Raw genomic sequence first — 22,234 nt, forward strand, 5'->3', positions numbered from 1 at the left:
TGGGGTGCTGCGCCAGATGACCTGGCCTCCACAGTCACCGGACCTGAACCCAATCGAGATGGTTTAAGGGTGAGCTGTACTGCATAAAGAAGGCAAAAGGGTCAACAAGTGCTAAGCATCTCCCGGGGAACTCCTTCAAGACTGTTGGAAGACCATTTCAGGTGACATCCTCTTGAAGCTCATCAAGAGAATGCCAAGAGTGTGCAAAGCAGTAATCAAAGCAAAAGGTGGCTACTTTGAAGAACCTAAAATATGACATATTTTCAGTTGTTTCACACTTGTTTTGTTATGTATATAATTCCATATATAATTCCACATGTGTTAATTCTTAGTTTCGATGCCTTCAGTGTGAATCTACAATTTTCATAGTCATGAAAATAAAGAAAACTCTTTGAATTAGAAGGTGTGTCCAAACTTTTGGTCTGTACTGTATTTAACTGTGATGTTCTGGAAAAAAACAAACAAATTTTCAAATACTTTTTTCTTACTGGTGAAAATCAGATGGTCAACTCTAAGTTACATCGGAATGTACTTCACAGGGAAAATTACTACATCACTCTAGTCAATGTAGTCCATGTCAACAACAAAAATATATCTTGGCTCCATATAGTGGTTATTTTGGAAAAAGATCCCAGGTATTTTGAGCAGTAGGATTATAAAAATATGTGCTAATATACAATTAAATTAAGTAGTCTATATAAAATTGCAAAATCTATCTTTCTGTACCTTTTTACTTTAAAAAAATTGAGTACTTTTGTTCTTTCACTTGAGTACAACTGAAAAAAGCGTACTTTTACTTTTACTGGAGTAATATTTTCAGTCATCTAAGCCTTCTGAAACATCATCCAACACAGTATATGTTGCATAAGTGTTCAAAACAGCCCAATGTTTGGTGACAGTTAGTGTGCCTTCTATGGGGGAAATGACTGTGAGGCTTTTGGCTGGATTACAAGATAGACTTCTTCTAGGAGAAGTTTTCTGTTTGTGTCCAAGTCCAGATATGTGTCCTAAGCAGTTAGTGTAGGGAAGAGAAGAAAAGCCATCAGCTATAGCTGGATCAAGAAACTAGGCTGTGAGTTGATTTCTTTCCTCCCGTTCATCCAGGCAAAATATCAGCGTAAGTCAAGAGGAAGTCATTAGTGGCAGGTCTATCTTAATGATTTCAAGGAACTAAAAATGGTAGGGTGCCACTTGAAATACAGAAGCGGGCTGTTTAAGAACAGTGTAACAGTGTAATACAGTACAGATAATCTAGATGAGTCTTGACAATTCAAGCAGAGTGAAAATGTGGCTGAAAGGAAAAATAGTTTTGTCAACAGCCCTGTGTGGTTGCTCTCTCTCTCTCATACACACATGGTTCTATATTTCTTTATTTAAAACTTTAAAAAACTATTGAAAAACTAGTCAAAGATTGCTGTTCAGTGTATTTTTCTTCCTACGTCTGGGGAAATTAGTCCAGGCATTCTAGCATAAAACAGCCTTTAAATATACATTTGCAGTGTCTCGGTTTTCAAAAGAACATTGTACATTTTGACAAAACAAGCTTGTGACATTTTGCGTTTCCATTCAAACACAGCACATAGACTTTGCATACAAATGTTCTTATATCATTGTTAAGGAAAATGGAAATCAGTTCATGCAGGTGTCACTGATAACTATTACGTGTGCTTGGCATAAGAATTCTTAGCACCATCTAAAACATTGTGCATATATTCAGAATGGGGGCAAACCGGAAAATGAATCCAAAAGCAGCTACAAAGGGGCCGCAGTTGTGTGTGTGTGTGTGTGTTAAAAAGGATACTCACTCAGAAAACAAAAGAGAAAAATAATGAATCAAGCTGTTGTAGTAACACCCAAATCACCAGAGGTTAGATAAGACAAAGCAATGAGTACAGATGTTATTAGTATTTTGAACAAATCATTTCAAGGTTGATTCAAGGACTCACACACTTGTTTGGCTTCTATAATATGCTGTAAGTTAAGTTAAAACCATTCAAAAGTTTGAAATAATTAAGTTTTTTTAAATGCTTCAACCAAGGCTCAATTTTATTTGATCAAAAATCAGTGTCACTGTAAAATATTATTATAATACCAAAGTGTAATTTCATCCTGTGATGATGGCAAAGCTGATCAGTAGCCATTACTTCAGTTTTCCTTGACACATGATATTTCACAAATGCTCAATTATTAATAATGGATCTTATTATTATCAGCATTGAAAAAAAAAGTGTGGTGCTTACTATTTCAATATTAATATTATAATTAATCTGGGATATTTTTTTCAGGATCTTTTGTAACATTGCACACGTCTACAAGTGTCTTTGTTTTTATAATGTCTTTTGTCAGGATCCTGCCCTGACAGCCCTGTCCATCTTGTCTCTGTTCCATGTTTTTAAGCACATGGTTCTGTCTTTGTTCGTGTCTGCCACGTGCTCCCCTTGTCCCACCTCCTTGTTACCCCTGGTCACGCCCCCTTGTTTAGCCCTTGTCTGCTTGATTGTTTTCACCTGATCCTCATGTGTATTGTCCTATATATTGTGGTTTCTTTCCTTGTGTCTCTGCTGGTTAGTTTTTGGTGTTTCCCTGTCTCTTGGCCCAGAATTTATCCCTTTGACCTTGATAATTATTTTGATCTATCATCTAGTTGTTTATATCCTTTTTGGTCTTTAGCTTGGTCTAGTTTAAAAGAAAGGGAAATATTTTTGTGTATTCTAATCTAGTTTTGTAGATTTACATTTATTCTTGCTTAAAGTGATTCCAGTTTTGGATTTAGTTTTTTGTTCTTAATCTTGGATTATAGCTTTGGTTTTCTTTTGCTTTGCTTTGTTCTAATTTTGCCTTTTGTTCACTCTTTGTTTTCAATTGACTGTCATCTTGAGTCTAGTCTTGTTTTTGTGTGTTGTCCTGTCTTGCCCCCACTCAGATTTCCTGGCCACTGAACCCCACTGCCTGAAAGCAGCTCACCTCTCTCACGTGTCAAGTCTCTGGTCTTGTGAGTCTCTACCTGGCGATTAGACTGGTGACATTTGAGTTTCACTTAAAGCTACGGGTTTCCTGTGTCTACCTGGCCCTTCCTCTGGAGCTGCCTACTCTGTCCTTGGGCCCATGGTCATCTTGGACTGTCTCAGTGACCATCCCTCCTGCCCGTATTGTTGTCTGCCCTGCCCATCTGTTTGAACTGTTTCACTGCAAATTCCCCCAGCTGTTCCAGTCTATTTTTTAATAAAATACCCTTGTCTGCTCATTCTGCATTTGGGTCCCATTTCTTGCAGATCCCTGACAGTCTTTACTTCAATTGAATGCATCCTTAATGGATGAAAGTATTGTTTTTTTTGTATTACAACAAAATAATTTTCTTTCTGACATACATACGACTATGAATAAATGTTTCATGAACACCAAATCAGTATATTAGAATGATTTCTGAAGGATAATGTAACACTGGAGACTGCTGAAAATTCAACTTTGCCATCACAATTTGTTTAATACTGTTTTGCTGTATGTACTCAAAGCACCACTATGGAAAATACAACACTATCATGTCTTTGACTTAAAATCTACATTTTATTGTGCCCGGTTGCTATTTACACCTGAGTGCAAAGAGTCACTGGAAGAATATAATGGTGAGCAGATCCTCAATATAACGGACAAGAATACAGAAAAAAAAACATTTATTGTGTGACTCAAGTCCTACTCGATGTTTAATGTGAAAGATTTTCTTGTTCATTGACTCTCTGAGAATTAAAAGCGTTTAATCCAAAATCCCCCTTCCCCAGTTTCTACACTCTTGGCAAGTTTTATGCAAATGTCTTGTTCTTTATCACTCTTTTCACTGCCCTTTACTCAACAAAGCATTTTATTAATCAGTTGCTGACTAATTTTAGGTCACACCACCACATTTGACAAATGCTTGCACCATAATCAAGTACTTGCAATTATGCTGTCACAATTAAACCCAAGCAATTATATTCAGATAACAGGATTAGGAGACAAATGAGCAGTGACTTCCTACCAGACTGCTCATGTCAGATGAGTTCCGTGTATGGATGCTGAATGAACAGTCATTAAGCTTTCAATTGTGTCCATAATAAGACTAAAATGAGAATAAATATCCAGTGTGGATCTTAACAAGTCAAGCACATACATATTTAAACAATAAATTCTGCTCTTCATCTGTGCTGAGATGAGCATATATTCTGAGCTGGCTTTTGATTCTGATTTGTGTGGAAAGAAGGGATTTGTTCACAATAAAGGAAGTCTTTGGATTGTGGACGATTTTGATATAATGGATTCATGGGCATCTAGAAATAAAAATAGAAAGGATTTGAGTACAGAAGGAAAACAAAATGGGAAGTCTTAAAAAGCCATGAAAACAACGCAATTGCAGAATCTTTACTGATCAGACTAAGGCTTAGTTTGCAATACAGCACATTTCTGCCCTTACGAAAGAAAAATATATTTACCAATATATTTCTTAAAATATATTGTGATATATTGTAATATATTATTTTCCCTTTTTATTTTCTAATATTTAATATATTTGAATACATTTAATAATATATTGATGATACATATATTATATAATATATTGCAAAATATACAAATGGTTGCCGCTTTTGATATATTGCAATATTTTGGAAAAATGTAAATATATATGCAATATATTTTTGTTTCATAAGGGTGGAGGTGTGGGAGAAGAGAATGAATCATGATGAATATTTTCTGATTGTGTTCCAGACTTTAAGAATCCTCCTTATAATTTCTGAAATGGTGCTGGCTCGTTTTGCAGATGTTACAATATATTTCATCAGCATAAATAATAGATAAGTCAGAGTCGACTTTCGGGGACATACTGTACCTCCTTTGCTATCAAAACATGAAAAAGCAGCAGTTTAAAAACACAAATTCCAAAGCTGGCCTAACACAGTGAATATACTTTACGACAAAAAGAACAAATGCAAAAAAGCATAAAGTACAAAAAAAATTGGCTTAAATATGTGTAGTCGCATTTTTCTTGTACTCTGTTCCTCCCATCCAAATATCGTCTTCTTCATTTAACATCAGAAACCATCAATTATTTAAAAAGCCTAGTCTTCCTCTAGTACTTGATTCTCAAAAGTAACGCAAAAAAACTCTGAGGCTTCATTCCTCCCACAGAAGCAGCTGACAGCACTCATCACCTCCCACAACCTCCTACAATCCAACTCTAAAACTGAGGGCAATAGAAAAATGCCAATCATGAAGGACTTCACAAGCATTTCAAATCAGTAAACATGCTTGTCCATCATCACACTGTATTGTGAAAAGATTTCATGTCCTGTTATTGATATACATGTGGTCTTCGCAATATTCCACCTTGATATAAATAAAGAAACCTCACTTGTGCTGTCAGGTGTTAAAGTATATAGAACTAAATTCTATGGCCAAAACAACTACAGAAAACTTTTTTACTGAAACTTGTTCACCTCTTGTAGCTTTTCAACACAACGATCAATTGAAATGATTTCAAGCCATTTTCAAGCATTGCAATAGATTGTTCTTGCTTTCAGAAGAGACCTTATGTACACTGATAAAAACTTATATTACCAGCATTATGCTATTTTATAACCAGCAAGACGAGGGAAATATCATTTTCAAGTGACACCTCTTTTAATTTAAGGTGATGACATTATTGTGTTTCTGATGCAAAAAATGAGACTTCAATTCTGGTCAGACGGTGGGGTGGTATTTTAGTATGCAAATTTATTCAAAGAATATAGGAAATGAGAATACAACTCATTACTTGCAGACAGATTAGTAAGTATTAAAATCAGCTTCAAATATAGAAAATACGAATCCCAAAATTAATATAGTTTTAAAAGCAATCCATGTATGATGGATGTTGCCCAATTAAAAGTAATACAAAATGCATTACAATATTCAAAAGTAATCAAGATGTTAAAAATAATAATACAAAGTATACAACAATACCCTGTATATCAAAAGTCAAAAGTTATAATAGTATTCATATAATAACAAATAATATAATAATAATCATATCTGAGATGAATAAAACCTGAGAGAAGTTCAAAGTATTCAAGTGAGCCCGGAATCAAAGATAAAGAAGGTGAGAAAAGACTAAGTCCAGCTAGAAGGGTCTATGCTGAACTCAGTCTGAGAGAGCGAGAGGAGGGGTTTGCACCTCCTTATGTAGTCTCTTCAAGCAAAGAGTCTCGTGATCCAGAAATGAAGTCATGTCTCAAATAGATAGAAAGACATTGGTCATATGCCTCTGGTCCATATAAAGATACCAGATGAGCCTTGCAGTCCAGTTTAACTTCCACATTTTAGAAGATCAACAGATAGTTGTTGCCTTTGGGTGTTGCTCAGCTAAATGCAGGGTTGCAAAGACCTCAGGAGATATTGTATTGTATAGACCTCAGGCTGTATTGTCTCCCTTATCAAAAACCCACAAGGATCAAAAATAACTCAAAATACAGACGTGTGAAGCCAAAACTCAGACAAACAGCGTCATAAGCGCAAAACATAAACGTTCTGTGAGACTAGATGGAAATCTACATCTTTTTGTTTTTCTATTTCTATATTAATACAGAAGTCTTCTAAAGTCTAAAGTTCAGCTGAGGCCTTCGGAACAGACTGTCCTGTACTTTTAAGCACGTAGCAAATGCACACATGACAGAAGTCAGAATTTGGGTTACATCAGTCCCCCACTCGAGTCTTGACAAAAAGACTCGCACCCAAAATCCTTTCCCTTGAAAATAAGATATATAATAGTCAAAGGTAACAAATACATATGCAGAAAAATAAGTAAGTAAAACATTTCAGATAAGCACTTAATCGTGTAAGCATAAAGGAAATATAAAAGTGAATGAATCTTTTCAGGTAGACTGTAGATACCTCTTTAACCCCAGCCGCGTTAAAGTTGACAGGAATTCTTCACCAAGCTGATCAGACGAGGAGCACTAAAAGCATCCGACCCCTGACCTCACCTGGACTTTTGCTGGGTCGAGGACTTACTACAGCATACCCTTCTTTCCATCTCTAAACTTATCATCATACTTTCTCTTCTTAATGGGTAGCTTCTTAAGATATTTATCCTTATCAGATTGGGGTATCATGTCGCAAATTTCCAAACTTTCGTTGATCTTTTTCAACATCTCGTATCTTTCCTCACCCTTCACCTCTAATTCATACATTTCTTCATCATTGCTGATAGCAATAGGAGTAAAAGAATCTTTTTGATCAATAATCTTGTGAGGCATCTCGATGTAGGGATTTGTAAATCTATATATCAGCTGGTATATTAAAGCACAAGTCTCTCAGATGATGTAGAGTTAGCGTGCGATGTGATGACGATGCGTCCAGTTCTTGGGATCAAACACTGATGTCCAGCTACGAGCACAGCAACCACTCCCGAATCGTCAATGAGTTGCACTGTTGCAGAAGTCACACCAAAGGGGTCACCCTTAGAACCAGTCGTGTGGTAAATGTACGCAGGATAGGTCCGTATCAGCATGCACTCATACCTGTTAAGTTTTAGAGTAGTAGGAACAGAAATATGTGGAAACAAAAAGAACACAAACACAAACACACACACACACACACATAATGCCAAAGCGAAGCCACAAACATTACATATAACATTTACACACACACACGAACAAGGACACAACAAGACAGATAAAACAATATTAATCACAATTGTTACATGTAAACATTATGGTTTTCAGTTTCATTTCATCATTTTATAAACAAATAAATACATTAGATCCAGGGGAACTCAGCATTGGAAACCTGGAGAGAAGTAAACAATTAATCATTAATCATTGTTCGTCCTTAGTAGCAATTCGTCTGATAGAGCTTACACCTGTTGGACAAATTCACAGTGAAGACGGTATCATTAACAACCTAAGGAACAGATATTGTGAATTTTGGTTAATTTTGATTCTCTGGAAGCAAGTGAACAATCACTAAATAAATAATCGATAATTGAATCAATCAATTCTTACACTCCTGACAAAAGTCAGACCCTCAATCACCTCACAGAGGTTGAAAACAAACATTGATTACAACCTTAATTTTAGAAAGGGTACCCTTAGTCTATAAAAAGAAAATCTATTGTGCATTGAGAGATATTGTTAGTATAAGCAAGCTGTAACAGGGGCTTCACTTGTGCAAGATGCTTCCATCGAGTCAAGCCTGGCTCGATTTCAATGAGTAGAGAGAAAAGTTGGAGTAGTCAGCAACACTGAGTAAGGACCTTCATACCTGGAAGACATTGGACCTAAATTCCCTATTTCTGAACCATTACTTTGTCCCCCACTTGTACAGGAATTTAGCCGTTAAATTAAATGCAGCAGTCTTTAAGTCTCCCGCAATTTGGACGCTTAGGGCACTGAACGGGCATCCTTAAATGCGCATAATGTGTACCCATGATCAGAGGGTACAAAAATAAAATCTACCTGTCAATGTGTAAAAGGTCCTCGCGGGCGAGGACTGTGGCTTATTGATATCATACCTCTTCATAATCGTGGCTTTGTTTGTAAATGATGGATATATCTGGACAGTCTGTCCCTCACAGTTTGTAACATCTCTGGTCAGAACCATGTTTGTTGTAACAAAGTATTAGTTTTATGAACCCCTTGGTGTGCAATCCTGTGGTATAGATCAATTAATATCTGCTAGGCGGAACACCCTTTTCATTTAGAGCATTAATTCCTTCTTCAGTTAAAATAGCTCCTAACCTTTTTGACATATTTCATTATCTTCATTTGTGTACAATTTAGATAGGGTTTCTGATCCTGCACAATTTGGATGAACAGGGAAAATTGCAGTTACCTCTCCAAGTGATGCACCCCTGGCCGCCTCTCTCACAGCCTTATCAGCTAGCGAGTTTCCTTTTGCCCACCAATCATTGAAACTACTGTGACCTGTAACCTTGCAAACCGCAACACAGTTAGGTGAAATGTTCTTGCAAGTTTCAAGAATTTCTTTAATAATGGTTTGATGACTTATTGGCGTACCGGCGGTGGTCAGATAGCCGCAACGTTTCCAGACAGGGCCATAACTCCGCACTACATGATAACTGTAGGCACTGTCAGTAAAAATATTCACATAAATGGAGCTATTTTCGCTTGCAGTTAATTTAAGTGTAAAATTTAAAGCAGCTTTCAAAGCATGCAGTTCAGCGATCTGAGCACTTCCTCCCCGTAGCGACCCTTCAGCACAGACTTCGCCCATCCTCCCCTCTACTACCGCCCAACCTGTGTAGCGTGTTTCCCCCTTATAAAAGCTGCTGCCATCCACGAACATGTCCATGACATTTGCAAATGTCTAATTTCTGACGAAATGTCCTCTGTCACAAATAACCACCACAGCACAGTCATGTGCACTCCCTTCGTTCTCCATCAGGGAGGCAGGGTTCGTCCGGTTATCTGTAACAACAGTAAGCTGAGGACTCATTAGAGCAGTTTCCCACTTAGCAGGTCGCTGATTTGAGATCGATTTCACCTTTGTTTCAGGTAGCAAATGTAAAAAGCGATGTGGGGTATGTTAAATAGTCTGGTTGTAGCCGACGATGTGCTCGGTGAACTTCAGTGTCCACTCTGCACAGGCACAGTCCATCGCCATCAAGCATGGCATCTGTCCTTTCATAGAAGAAGGAATCACAATTGAATAATATCCAACAGTTCCAAAACTTTTGTCACCTTTATGCTGTCCCAGCACGCAGTTGTAAGCATTCTGGCCTACATGTGTCCAAATGTGGAGCGGTTTTGGTCATTTAACAGGAGAGAGGCTAGTGCGGATTTGAGAAGAGTGAAAGGCTCAGCCATGTCTGCTGTCCACTCTAGAGGGGAAGCACCCGGAAGGCCTCCCTTAAGAGCCTCGGTTAGAGGTTCTGCCAAATCAGAAAAATCAGGAATATAAACCCGATTAAAATTAAATAGCCCCATTAATGATCTTAAACCAGTGACTGTGGTTGGCTTCTTTAATTTAGTAATTGTTATGACCCGATCTGGAAGAGGTCTTTCTCCCTCACGACCAACACTCTGACCTAAAAATGTAATAATGGTTGAAACAGCTGTACTTCCCGTTTGTTCAGGAGGAAGCCAGCCTCTTGAAGTGCTCTCAACAAGAGAGTGAGTACACTCAGATGCTGCACCTTTTTTCTAGATGTAAGAAAAATTTCATCACAATATTGAATTATAACAGACGGCACGCACGATTCTTTTAAAATGGTTGAATGATTGGCAACAATGGGGTTGCTTTGGTGGTCACAGCATTCAATGCGGTATAGTCTATAGTAAGCCTATAGTTATCGTCTGGCTTTCTTACAGGCCACATGTGAATCACATTGAGAGGCACATCTTACCACAATCCCTTTCTCGAGCTGGGTCACAATTTGCCTGTGCCGCTCTCTCTTTCTCTCCGAAGAGGATACTGGAATACTGGAGGAGGTGCAGGACCTGAAACATTTAGAGGTTTAATTCTGCAAAGACCAACATCAGGTTTAGAAGTTGACCACAAATCTGAAAATTTCTCAGAAAAAAAAAAAATTGTATCATTGGAGAGTCAGTAGACTCTTTCTCATTTGCTGTAACAGCTCCAATGTTAAATTTAGGAGTTCAATTTTTCTGACGACTGGAATGGGACCTGGCAAAATTTGACTAACTATTTGATTTGGTTAATAAAATATCTGCTTCCAATTTCTCCAATATAATCATTCCCACTACAGTGCCAACTTGACTTTCTCCAACCCAGAATTGCACCCGAAAGGGTTTGCTTAAGTGAATAAATTATTAAGGGAATTAATTGAGACTGTGTGAAAAGACTGTCATCAGATAATCCTCGAAGAGTCATGTGTTTATTTGTAAAATGTAAATTAGAGTAGCTAAATAAATATGTAGCTATCCTGATCTCAAGTGCTTTGGTCAGCCTGTGGCATCAGCAGCTTAAGCTGTGCCTGCATGTCGACTTCCTTTTCTCTGCATCACCTCTATTTTGAGAGTGAGGCCGAAGGAGGGGGGGGGGGGGCTACTTTGGTAGCCTTCGCTGTTGCTGAAAAGAGGAACCTTTTTAAACATTTTTAAAACCCTCGCTCTCCATCTCGCTCAGGGCACCTATTTACGTAGTGGCCTGTTTCCTGACAATTATAACAGGTAATTACAGAGACAGAGGGCGATCCAATCGCATCATCTGCTCTTTTCGTTTGGTCAACAATATCTTGAGCTCTGGTTCCCCACGTGTGCAGTGTGTAACAGTATATGAGTTTTCAAATCAACAGCTTCTTTTGTAGCAACAAACTCTTTCAAAGCTCGTGTGAAATGCTCAGTATATTCAACAAAGGGCTTGTTAGTGCCCTGTCTGATCAATGTTACATTACTAAAAATTTGGATTCCTGATCCAATCACATGCTGTACTTCAATACGCAGTTCGTTGAATTAAGTAGCAAAATCATTTGCGGTTATAATTAGTACAGTTAGATTTCATAATGGCAGCGTGTTTACAATGCTAGGTAAATCACGCACACCAATAGTTCGATAGACCCCCACTTGGCCACCTGCTTATAGCATGGTAACCTGGAATATAATTTCACATATTTGCCCCACTCAGCCTCAGCTCTTCCAAATTGCCAGGAGAAACAACAAACTATATTCACAATTCTCAGAAATCTGTTACATTTCTGCCAGTTATAAATGTCATCAATCTTAGGAGCTTTGCCTACATCGGCTTTCGGCTCTCGGCTCCTTTGTTACAAGATTTTTAATAAATCCCACATATCTTATAGCCTCTCTAGCTGCTTGCGCTAAATTATAAACCTGTACAATTCTACCATTTCTGTCTGTCAAAAGCCCTTTGACTTTCCTTATCCATAAACAACATAAAACACGTGCCTATTTCTTCTGTTCTTTGTGATCAGTAATTTCCTTCAACCTGTTAACTGTCACCCCGTCCCGAATACGGGACGCCTGCGCCGACTACACCACACCACAATCAAATCAAATCCAATCCTGACAAACTATATACCATTGGAAAAGTCCAAGACTCTCAAATATATATTTTACCAATATTCTTGTTAAAAGACTATGTAGGAAAAGTAATAAAATTCATTTATGACAAGAGTACACACTCAGAAATCTACATTACAAAAGAAGACTTCCTCGTTGCCTTTTTCTCTATCACATTTCATAAATCATCAGAAGTGATATATCACTTGAAAACATAAAATCTCAAAATTCATCCCTTAAATCCCATTTTAAAATCAGACAATTACATTACCATGTAAATGGCACATCAAAATCATGTTACAAAATATTTTTGGTCATGAATTGTAAAATTTTAGGTTTGTATTATGCAAATTCAAGTCTATCTTCAAAAACGTGAGTGACCGTTAAGGGGTCAACACCCATTCACTCTGTCTGCGTGGAACCGAAATCTCTCTAAATCCATCTTTAACCATTTTCTGTCTTATTTCTTCTACATCACATATTCATTTGGAGTTTCTTTTATTTGAACAGGTGCCATTATCTCATGTGCTGACAAATCCAACAAGGAAAAGGTTTATTCAATTCAGATACACTTAATTAAAATTAATTATTTATCTTAACTTATTTTTACTTATCTTTACTTATTTTACTTAATTCCTTTACTCATTCTACTTAATTTCCACCCATTTTTACTTAATTTCTACTTATTTTTACTTAATGCACCGTCTGACAATTTATTGATCTAAATTTAGTCGCAAGGTGGGGTTCTGTTTGTGTCGTAAACTGCCAAGTCTAATCCCAGAGACTATATCCAAAAACAAGAGACGGCATTCAGACCCGACCAGCACGCTGTAAGTAAACCCTCACAGCGCGTGTCTCAAAATACTGTTGCATTTTCGGTTTAACCCAAAAGTGCTCGCAATACACCCCCGGTAACCCCGCAGGATGTAAAGCGCAGATATTTATCCACACTACCAGTAACCCTCAATAGTGAACAACACATTTAATGCCGCGGATCGCCGTCTCGTCCCCCAGCGCGCGCTGATTTTTCAAATACGGTTAAACCACCGTCTACGGTTATACCACCGGCTATGACCCAAACTCGTTCTCTTGCTGCAGTCAAGATTAGTGAACGAGGTGGGTCCACAGATATATCTCCTAGACCCGGCAGGCAACACCACAGAAGCCCATAAAGAGAAAAAGATGAGCTACTCACCTCTCTTTATTTTGTCTTGCGTTGCATCAAAACTTAATGAAATGAAAACTTCAACGATCTCCAGCGGGTGCCTCCAAAACTGATGCAAAAAATGAGACTTCAATTCTGGTCAGACGGTGGGGTGGTATTTTAGTATGCAAATTTATTCAAAGAATATAGGAAATGAGAATACAACTCATTACTTGCAGACAGATTAGTAAGTATTAAAATCAGCTTCAAATATAGAAAATACGAATCCCAAAATTAATATAGTTTTAAAAGCAATCCATGTATGATGGATGTTGCCCAATTAAAAGTAATACAAAATGCATTACAATATTCAAAAGTAATCAAGATGTTAAAAATAATAATACAAAGTATACAACAATACCCTGTATATCAAAAGTCAAAAGTTATAATAGTATTCATATAATAACAAATAATATAATAATAATCATATCTGAGATGAATAAAACCTGAGAGAAGTTCAAAGTATTCAAGTGAGCCCGGAATCAAAGATAAAGAAGGTGAGAAAAGACTAAGTCCAGCTAGAAGGGTCTATGCTGAACTCAGTCTGAGAGAGCGAGAGGAGGGGTTTGCACCTCCTTATGTAGTCTCTTCAAGCAAAGAGTCTCGTGATCCAGAAATGAAGTCATGTCTCAAATAGATAGAAAGACATTGGTCATATGCCTCTGGTCCATATAAAGATACCAGATGAGCCTTGCAGTCCAGTTTAACTTCCACATTTTAGAAGATCAACAGATAGTTGTTGCCTTTGGGTGTTGCTCAGCTAAATGCAGGGTTGCAAAGACCTCAGGAGATATTGTATTGTATAGACCTCAGGCTGTATTGTCTCCCTTATCAAAAACCCACAAGGATCAAAAATAACTCAAAATACAGACGTGTGAAGCCAAAACTCAGACAAACAGCGTCATAAGCGCAAAACATAAACGTTCTGTGAGACTAGATGGAAATCTACATCTTTTTGTTTTTCTATTTCTATATTAATACAGAAGTCTTCTAAAGTCTAAAGTTCAGCTGAGGCCTTCGGAACAGACTGTCCTGTACTTTTAAGCACGTAGCAAATGCACACATGACAGAAGTCAGAATTTGGGTTACATCAGTTTCATTCAAACACCAGCATTATTTTGATAGTTTAATTGGAAAAATATTAACCTTGAGGGAATTTTCCTGAAAGCCTTGAAATTTGGTTTAATGGGCAACCTTGCGAGACACAAAAATCCAATTTAGAAACATTAGGCTGCTCATATTAATAGACTGTAAGTAAATTAGACTTGATACCTAAACTGAGGTCATTGTCAACACAATTAAGAGGCTAATTAAAATATCTTAACCTTAATTTACATCATGCAGTTCCTAGCAACTGGGATTAAATGTTCAATGTTTATGCAACATTCAAATCATCTATTGCAGTGTTTTAATGAAACATCACATTTGTTTTTTCTTCTGCCGTTTGACTCTCTTTGGGGGCATCATTATTTGACCACATCTCAGAGCTGCTGTAGCTTCTAAGCGAATCCTTTACTCCCTCCAACCACTCATTCTTTTTGATAAAGGGGGAGCGCAACATGGCAGACACAGCTTGGTCCCAGCAGTCAGCACTACAAACTAATGACTGTCACAAAACCAACCTCTCTATGATCAAAAGGCCCCATAAATAAGGTCTGTCAGCGGAGGATTGTCTCTCACAAAAGGTGCATTGCAGAGTTGAGTGTTGAGCATCTGTACTGCAATATCACAGTTTTTCTATGAGCCAGTGAAAGACTCTAAAAAATCAAGTGGTGAACAACTATCAAACATGGGCTTGAATTGACTGGCCATTTTGGAAGTAATTTAAAGTTTGGAGTGAGGCTTCTTGCTGTGGGGGTGCGCAGCACACTGCAGTGTCTCGACTCCTCCATTCTGTTTAAAATCCATGCATGTCACAAAGCAACTGACAATTGGGCAATACATAAAGCGATTCTTTTTAAAGAGGTAAACAGACACAGGAAGTGCTTGTAACATCAAGTTTTAGGCATTGTTCAAATAAGTACAAGATAGAAAGGGATGGGATAAATAAAGAGAAATACAAAGTTGTACAAATGTGAATATTGTTTACTGGAACATCAGGTAACATACCTTTTTATATGCGATTATTTTGAAATGTCTGTTCAGTTTGCATCATCATGTCATAACTGGATTAGAGCTGAAATTATTATTACAGTCATAGAAAGATGTCATTTAGTAGGAGGTTTTTGTTTTTCCAAAGATGACTCACAGACATTTACAAGGATATTCCCCTTGGTCTTAATAACAAATGAGTTTTCCAGTCTTATAAAGTACAGATTCTCATACGTTTATTTGCTGGAAAAGTACTCTTGGCAGAAGCATGAAGCTGAATGAATAGAAGTTTAAAAGGTGAGACATTGCCCACATCGCTAATTACTGTGTCAGGCGAGCTTTGGTCTAGAATTATTTATATAATTCAGAGCTGCACATGGGGAAAAGATGCAAATGGATGTAGAAAAATGTGCCTTTAGAAAATCATTCATGGAGAAATATATGTGCATACAGTATGTGGGTGGATGGACATTTACAGGACATAACAGGTGATATGTGACAAGACCAGCATTTTGTGATGATAAACACAATATTCTGTTTTACCTCTTTAAAAATGCCCAAACACTGTGGAATTGGTTGTGATATTCTAATATTTGAAATGCTGTTTCATGGCATTTGTATTCTCACCTTGCATTATTATCTGAAGTGAGCCGAGAAGTCCTTTGAGAAGTACTGTATAATTGTCTCATTTGTGACCAGTACAATTTTCTCCCGATTTTATGTGCAAGAATCACAAAGATCAAAGGTACTCTCAAATGTGAAAAGTTGAAATGAATATTTGATGTGGACTGGAAGAGACCATGAAATGAATCACCCACCAGAGCTATTTTCACACACTTTCAGTCATAAACGCCAGAAACACAAATCAATTTCACAGAGTAGCCCTCTAAATCCTTCCAATCCAAGTTACATTATTTATATATAAAATCAACCATGCCATTCAAGAATTTCTATGTGCATTTCATAAATCCAATAATGTTACAGATTATATGAAGGGGGATTTTTTTCCTTTTCTTTTCTTTTATTTCTCAAGTTTCCATGTCTGGTAATTTTGTCACAATTCAAATTATTAAAAGCAACATTCTGCTCTTAATGTTAATATGCTTATAAGGCATCAAATTAGCTGCAAACCATATTTTATTTCATGGCAAAAAGTGCTCATTTATGATCGTGGAGCCTTTAAATTTGCACAAAACCCTGACTTTTAGGTCAGACATGCTCCATCCATGTTTGAGCATCAAATATTTCACACACATATCAAAATATAAACAATTATTCTAGGAACCATTTATTCTCAGTAACAGTCAGCTAGACAGTCTGCTGCCTTATCAGCAAAAGTTATAATACTTATGAGTCACTACCATCCCCTTATAAACCTTACTCAGGTTAGACACCATATTGAATTTAACATGAATAAAAATGAGGCTATGATGAATAGACTTACTGTACAGTCTTTAAAATTTAACACACTGTATAAAGGTCTTAGAGCATGTAATTTGTACAACTCATCACTTGAAAAACTGTTTTATGGAGTGCATTGAATGCACTTTTGTCTCTCTCAGCCATTTTCATTCCTGTCAAAAATGAAATACTGCACTACCTGGACATCGGACTACAGTAAGCCAAAAGGGACAAATATCCAGAACTTTTACATTTAATCTCTACTGGTATATAGCTAATAGTCCAATAATAGTCCAATAAAGCATGGCATAAGAACAAATCTGGACTAAGCCCCTATTATATAAACTATTAATATAAACTAAACCTTAAACCCTAAACCTTTTGATTCAATCTCATTAACAAATAATCTAATGTGTTTGAGTCTAAGTTAAATAATCTAGAGTGTTTTCTAGTTGTTCTATTTAAATACATTTCACTTGCACTCTAACTATATAATGAACTAATGACAAACCGAATGTGGACACAAACCGGGGTGTTTCCCGACTGGATTACTAAGACTATTGTTGCAATTTTTCTTTCTTCTGGAACCCTGTTGATAGATGTGGTAGAACAATGAGTAACACTTGTTAGTTGTTGTGTGAGAAAAAGTCAAGGGTGAATGTTTTGTGCGGCTGATACAGGATGTGATTAAAACCCACATTTGACATCACTCAAAAAACGGCCTACGGAAAATGACAATGATGGCATAATTGTGGCAATGTAGGGATAAAGGCAAACACGTCACAGCTGATGTTATCGGTTTATTATGCACGTCCTGCCTGTAGGGCACATACTTTAACACATGGGATATAAAAACAAACTCGGTGTGAATATCCATATAGCACCTTCAGTTTGTGGTGTTATACAGTCCATGAAGATATTGTTCCAACAGAAACTGCATTGGCCAATCAGCTGATTATTGTTGGCTTATTTTAAACATCTCTTAAAATACACATAACACTCAGACCTTGGGAACATTGAATATAATCATGCTTTTAGAGGGTTTCTATTTTTAGCAATAACAAGAGTTTGCATGTACTCTATGGTGTCTCATTTAACTGCACAGGCAACATGTCAGGCAATCACATTTGCAGACAATCAATGAACAACCCTTTACAAAAAGAAAAAAAAAATAAACACCAACATAGGCCTAAACATATATAGGTAGAGAACAAAAACAAGCAATCAGAAAACTACAAATCACAGCAGAAATCAGTGTCCCTAATAATTTACCTGCTATTGTTACCACCTTCCCCAGTGACCTCCTCTGAGCCTCGGAAGCATTACAACACCAACAAATCACACTAAATGTCATAATGCTTTCAATAAAAGCCCCATAAAACATCAAAAGCATTTTTCGCTAGGGACATTAAAAGAAAGCAATTTCTTTAAGAAACACATTCTCTGTTGGAGCTTCTTGCTTACATAATCAGTCCATGCATCCCACCTAAGTTTATTGTACAGCACTGTACAGAGGTATTTCAAATTTTCTACTAATTATATTTGTTCCCTAGTAATTAATGTAGGATGGGTTACATTTTGCTTTCTCTCTCTTAAATCAATAACCATCTCCTTAGTTTTGGAGATATTTAAGAGGGGATTTGAATTTTCAATTTTAAAAAGAGGTCTAAAACAGGCCCATGTTCTTCCTCCCCATCATGTAAAAGGCTCACTAAAGCAGTATCATCTACATAGTTTATGATATGTCTGTTTTTTAAAAGAACTCACAAAATAATTAGTATATAAAATAAATGTTAACAGAGATAAAATACATCGCTGGGGTGCTCTGATTGAAGTAATCATTTTATCCGATATAGACCCTCCTACTTTAATCTGCTGGATTCTAAAACTAAGAAAATTAGTTACCCAGATACGTGTCCTGCTGTCTAATGAAAATGATTTTGCCAGGGTAACAGGCTAATGTAATGGGGGAAATACAGTTAAAGGCTGATGAGAAATCTACAAATACAATTTTTCAATTGGGTTTTTGGTTTTTTGGTTTCTCTAAATGTGAAAACAACAGATACAATACAGTTAAAATTGCATCCTCAACCCCCTTTGCAGAATTGATATGCAAATTGTAGCACTGGAGATGGTTTGTCTCTTCCCTTATCAGGTATATTTGTAATATTCTTAATCTCCTGCCAGGCATATAGACATTTACCATGTGTCAGAGAAGCCTCTATTTTTTGTTTGTATGTGTGTTTATCTATTTGTATTTGTCTTTTAATCTGCCTCCGTGTGTGGCTAACAGCTACCTCATCCTGATTTCTGTATGCCCTTCTCTTGAGGGTCTTTAATTCTTTAGACACTCAGGGTTTGTCATTAGGTAGAACTTAAAAGTCTTAGTAGAAATGACAGTATCCATTCAGAAATGTATAGGTAACTGTTTCAACCTGTTCATTAATGTCAACTCTACTAAAGACCACCCACTGGGTACATTCAAAACACTCCTGCGAAGCCATTTTAGTGTCATTGTCTCATACTTAACTAGACTTTTCCTCAGGCTTCTCCCTTTCAAGTATAGCCTCAGGGCGGAGATAGACCACACTGTGTTCAGACACCCCCAATTGCAGGAGAACTGACAAAATATAAGCATTTTGACAGTTCCATTGCACATATGCAATGTCAGTCAATATATTGATAATACTATGTGCACAAACTCTTCTTAGCGTTACAGTTATTAAAATCACCCATATAAACTTAGGAATATCTGAAGAAATGTTCTCTGATTCAAGAAACCTACCTGCAAAACTACCTGATAAACAGGTAGTGCTCCTAGGATAAAAGCTTTTTTTAACGCATAGTGTGCTCACACCAAATGTTGATTTAATTTAGTTAATTTAATAAAAGTTAATTAATAAAATCTATTTACGGGATTATTTTGACAGCATCCTCACTTTTACATTTTTTACACAACTGCCTAAAACTTTGCACAGTATTGTAGCTTTGCAGGTTTCTTGAAGCGTTTTGGAGACATTGCCACAGTTCTTATGGATTTAATCTGTCTCAGTTTGTTCAGTTTCTTCATGTTATTCCAGAAAGACTGGACGATGGTGAGATCAGATCTCTGTGTGAAGCACTGGCTGCTGTCAGACTCCTTGTGTAAACAAAAAATCTCACTGGATTATTACATTTAATGGCAAAAAATATGGTTAAGAATTGTAAACTGATATTTACTACTGACACACTACAGCAAAACTTTTGCACATTGGTGTATATATATATTTGTGTGTTTGTGTGTGTGTGTGTACAACTGTCCTCTGGTTCTTTTAATGAACAGCAATTTCTTCCACAGCTCAAACACAAAATTAATCATTCATTATAGAGCCATAATTTTAAAATCAAATTTAACAGACATACAATGTGTAAATAATTTCACCATTGATTAGAGCATGCAGATGCATCATGGGAGACTGGAATAGCATTTCTAACCCCTTGCATTCATCAAACTGGCTCTGAGTGCTCTTTTGAGTTATTACCACAGTATGAAACCCTGCAATCTTGACAGAAGGCTGAAGTGCACAGTTTGCTTATCTAATTATGAACAGCATGAAGGTCATTTGTTTAAAGACATCTGTTTGTTATTTGACCAGGGTGCTGCTTTTAACTTTATTTTAACACCATGTGTTCTGAAAATGCCAAAGCACTCGTGTCGTTGAGCAACACAAAGACTGTCTGATAGTTGTGAACAGACAAACAGAGAAAAGTAATCATTATTAGCACTTCTGAAAGGAACTTGTCCAATCAAAGCAGAGGACAGGAAAAAGGGTTTTTTTTTTCAGAGAATAAATTACATGATAAAGAGCATTCTAGATTCTAGACATAGGCATTCTAGACATAGCATCAGTTTTTGAAAACTTGTGATTACACTGCTCTGCATATTAACTGAACGGAAATTAAATGACCTCTTTGAAATCACTTCCAGCCAATTTATTTAATTGCCTGTAGTAGCAATGTCTGTTTTGATAAGGTTTTTTTATTTTATTTCTTGGAAATATTTTTTTAAATATAGGATTATATTAACACACTGACTCATACGGAGAGGGAGTTACACACAAAATGCCATAATGAAGTCATTCTGCTTCCTCCCAGAAGCAGGATTGCTAAACACATTTCAGACTTGCAATTTGCACTACATCTGTAATTAAGCTGCCAAATAGCGGTATTACATTGGGGCAATGTAATGTCAGAATCCTCCTAGAACTAGAAAATCTGATGACTTTATCACCTAGTTTTACTACAGTTATTTGTTATACTAGTAATAAGTCATTTTAAGCACAGGGACTGCCATAGGATCAATGTTAGCTGAGGTGTATTCTGTTAGGGGCGGTACTAGAAAAAAAAAGAAAAAAGTTCACAGTATAGAATATACTTTTTTTTTTTTTTTTTTTAAGCTCAAACATCAATTTATGGAATATCTTTATGGAACATAGACACTGGAGAAACTGTCTCAATGAGCTGTGATGTAACACTAGAAACATTAGGATGGCTAATATTTGGATTTGTTTTATTTCATTTACGAATTAGAGGTGCAAATCAAATTAATTTTTTGATTTATTTAATTATAAGCCAAATAAATGATGACAGTAAAATGACAAGTATATGTAAAATAAATATTTGAATCATTCCACACTGCATGTATAAATATGTATAAATGTACATAAATATTTAATATATATATAATATATTTATACCACACACAAACGCACACACATGATTAATAACTTAGCTCCCAGGTATTATTATTATTTTATTTTTTTTATGTTTAATTTTAAAAGGTGATTCTTGGTGTCCATCTAGAGAAATCCTTGAGTGTCTGTGCAATCCCTGAGACCTCAGCTGCATTTCTTATCCCCCTTACACCCCCAGGACTCAATCATAACATCTATTACAAAGCAGGATTACAGGGCAGTCACATCAAAAAGCAAGGTCTGAAATGACTCCTTGAGAAGATGAGAACACTCCAGCACCAAGACAGCGCTACACAAAAGGCACCTGAGGATACATGGAAATTATTTGACTGTACGAAACAGTGGAAAATTCCACAGAAGTCCAGGAGATATCGGCTGCAAAGAGCTCAATTGTATATGCAAATACATAAATGATGAATTCTGACCTTAGTTTCTCCTTGGACACATTATTAGGTTCAGTGTTCATGCAGAACTGAAAACCAAGGAGAAACCTTAAAATGGAATAATTTTGTAAGTTTTAAGGATTTCTGTGGAGACCTTGTTACGACATCATACTTTTCTCATGATTAATGCCCAATTATAATTGATGTGACGATCTATCTTAAACGACATAGTGAGTTTTTTTTTTTTTGTATCTATAATGCTACTATAAATCAGTCTAGTCTCCCTGTTCACACATTAACACATGGTAATGAGCTTGACATAGTCATTAATATAGATTAAAATCTTATGTTTTCTATACAGGCAGCCATAGATTGATCAACTGATGCATTCACAAGGTCAACTGCTAACACCTA

The 22,234-nt window shown here is 36.6% G+C and overlaps 1 long non-coding RNA gene across 1 annotated transcript; it reads right to left on the reverse strand.

Annotated features, from left to right (window-relative positions):
* Nucleotides 1-5,703: 5,703 nt before the first annotated feature.
* Nucleotides 5,704-14,301, reverse strand: LOC128025332 (uncharacterized). The gene is made up of 2 exons (XR_008186133.1): nt 13,659-14,301; nt 5,704-13,282 (listed from the first exon to the last, which is right to left on the reverse strand). It is a non-coding gene; the product is annotated as an uncharacterized LOC128025332 (long non-coding RNA).
* Between the last annotated feature and the right edge of the window lie 7,933 nt (nt 14,302-22,234).

Source organism: Carassius gibelio, chromosome A12 (genome assembly GCF_023724105.1).
Source record: "Carassius gibelio isolate Cgi1373 ecotype wild population from Czech Republic chromosome A12, carGib1.2-hapl.c, whole genome shotgun sequence".
In the NCBI taxonomy this organism is placed as follows: Eukaryota; Metazoa; Chordata; class Actinopteri; order Cypriniformes; family Cyprinidae; genus Carassius; species Carassius gibelio.